Raw genomic sequence first — 3,156 nt, 5'->3', positions numbered from 1 at the left:
ACTTTGTTCTCAGTGATAAAATCATTAATTAAAAATGTTTTCCTGCTAAGACCTGACATTTAAAAGTGTTAAATTGAGAGGTCTAGGAGTAATAATATTTTCATTTACCTTCTGTTTCTGGAAATGCGCAGAGGAAATGTTGACCTCTTTTAAAGTCCTTTGTGTGCGTTTTGGCCAGATTACATTCCTCCTGTTAGTGACAAGTACAGAAATGGTATGTGTTTCTAGAGAACAGGGTCCCAGGTTTTTCTGGAGAACATCATGACTGTTGGTATTTCCACAGCCTGGACCCTCAACACATCAAACATCTGACTGCAGGGACAGGATATGATGTTGTACAGGAGAGGGCCGGCCTTTACGTCGTCCCTTCGAACGTTCTGGTGACAGAGTTATGGGGGACAAATAAAATTTAAAAATACCTTCAATTCATTGTGTTGAAAAAAAAAAAAAGACTTTAAAACAGCAAATGGAATCGTGGCTTGACTTAATCGTTACATCACTAATTGGTGATTGTGTTTTCATATCGTCGTTCAGTTGAGTTAATGGGGATATATTTACTTTTTATCTGTTTTAGTGTTTTTTATTTGTGGAAACTGTAAATATCACTATATGTTGCTCATCAGTGATTTCTTTTTTGGTAATGATCAATTTGCTTCTCCAATTTTTTTTCCAGCTGCCTTCAAATGCTTCAAGACCACTAGAAGAAGAGGATTTCAGCCCTCAAGTTAGAGATGTAAGAAGGAAACTATTACTGTGAGAAAACAAATGTTTAGAGTATAGTTTTAATAGTCATTTGGTGCATTATTATTTATTAAAGACAAAAAGACAATCGAGTTGATAGTAATTGATCATTACTAACCCTGGGCTCACACTGCATTTGTGCGGCAGCCTGAGGTGACTCACATTGGCTATGTAATGGCTGCAATCTTGTTGAAGCCACAGGCTCTGCTGCCAACCTTGGGAAACGGCAAACTCACGTAGGTTCACGTGATAACCCGCCATTTATAGATAGATAGATAGATAGACAGATTTATTAATCCATTTGGGACGTGCACGCAGGGAAATAAAAAAAAATTCCATATCTCACTCTTACATACGTGTTAAATCTTCCTACCTTCAGTCATACCTGGTGCCGTCCTCTGAGGTGGACGCCTGTTGCAGCAGCTCCCGTTTTATACATGATTTTTTTTCCTTTTTAATTTATTTTCCTTGCTCTTTCTTTTTTAAACTGGACTTAACAATAGCATTATCAGAGCAGCAACGGTTTGGGTTAGCACCAAAAGCGTTATTTCACTTTATTATTACTTTTGCTATTTTCTTCGACTGAGGACAACATGCACGCTGGCATGCCCATTGTTTATTCACGCGATCAGCTACTATCGCTGAATAAGCCTTGACTGCTGCCGGCAGCCAGGCATGACATCCCGGTGGAGTTAAGGAGGAGACGCCACTAATGCAGGGCTGGGGTTCAGATGAAGGCAAGGAAGACGCGGCACAAGCCTGCGGTACCGGCGATCATCATGGGGAACGTGCGCTCTTTAGCGAACAAGACCGACGAGCTATCGCCGCTGATCAAGACCCAGAGGGAGTTCCGCGGGGGCAGTTTATTGTGTTTCACTGAGACGTGGCTGCACCCACAAATTCCAGACAACAACGTTGCAGTGCCCGGCTTTGTGACTGTGCGCGCGGATCTTTTTATCTGTTTGAAAATACGATAACATACATTAAAGTTTGTCTCGCGCTCCTCAGACGTCTGCGTCTAATTCAGGCTGCAGGCTGGAAAAGTGCGGCGAAGATGAAACTTTGGTTGGTGATTTTATGGAGGAGCTGTACCATTCTGTATGATACACAACTTAGATTTTATAAGATACAATCAAAACAGAGAAATAAAGAAAAGCGAACATTAAACAAACAAAAAAGTCCAAAGCACATGAACTCAGAGTGAAATCTATTTCTACAGAGTAAATCCTCATCTAAAAATGTCGACAGCATGTGCCTCTTGTTGTTTTATTTTTATTTTTTTTATTTTTTCTTTAACTTGTCCTGTCCAACAGCTGAGCCAACAGATGTGGGCTGANAGCCAACAGATGTGGGCTGAGAGCTTCTTATGTTGGACAGATTTTACTGTCACAACAGGGATTTATTGAGTATAAACCCCAGTTGTATTTAATGCTAAACTTTATTTATATTGATTTTGTTTTAATTTATTTATTTATTTATTATTTATTTTCTTTGTTGTTGGACCGGACAGGAAAAAAGGAAGAGGGGAGAAGAAGATGGCAACAGAGGGAAGCAACATCATAAAACAACCAGGACTAAGTGATAAACTAGAATGGGCGGGGCCTGTCTAACACACTCTATAGTTACACACACACTTGTTGGCATAAATAGTCTCCACATTTAAACTAAACATAATGTACTCAATGCATCTGTATTTAACTAACTTGTATTTTTAAACTTTGAGTAAACATATGTGTGATTGTATCCTTATGAGTTTTCCTCTTTTTTCCATGTTGAAGTCATTAAATTACAGCCTAATAAGCAATGAAAATGTTCAAGATTGAAGTTGCACCAGTACATGTAGTTTTCTTGAATCTTGTAATGGAGGTCATTTTTAACATCCAGTAAACGTGTGTGGGAGGTTATCCTTGTAAGACTTATTCTTACATTTAGTATTTTTCAAAACAGCCCTATAGACTGGAAGAATTTACTAGTAGTACATTTTACAGTTGGTATTTGTGAAATACTCTAATTGTACGTCTCTGGGCTGTAATGAGCTTTGCAGTCGAGATATTTCAGTGATCCAGACTTTCTGTTTCTCTGGTCAGTTTGATCGTCTGTATCAGGTTCTATGGTTTCCTGCTGCTTTGGTGCTGCAGGACGGTTACCAAGGAGACGACTGTGGAACACTGATAGAAACAGAGAGAATCATCATGATCACGTTAAAGTTGCTGTAATGAACCTACATCCATCCCTCCACAGAGCTGCTGCTGCGTCGCGGCTCTGGTTTTGTCCGCTAAAGCCCGGCTACGGTGGCCGTTTGGTCCAGTCGTTCTGCTCCGAGCATGGAGTCTATTCAGACTGAGGGAACTCGGGGTTAGGGGGAAGCGCACCGGACCACCTCAAAGACAGGTCAGAGAGCGGTTCCTGGTCCCA

This window comes from Oryzias melastigma, unplaced genomic scaffold (genome assembly GCF_002922805.2).
Source record: "Oryzias melastigma strain HK-1 unplaced genomic scaffold, ASM292280v2 sc00885, whole genome shotgun sequence".
NCBI classification, from domain to species: domain Eukaryota; kingdom Metazoa; phylum Chordata; class Actinopteri; order Beloniformes; family Adrianichthyidae; genus Oryzias; species Oryzias melastigma.
This window is presented reverse-complemented; position numbering follows the sequence as displayed.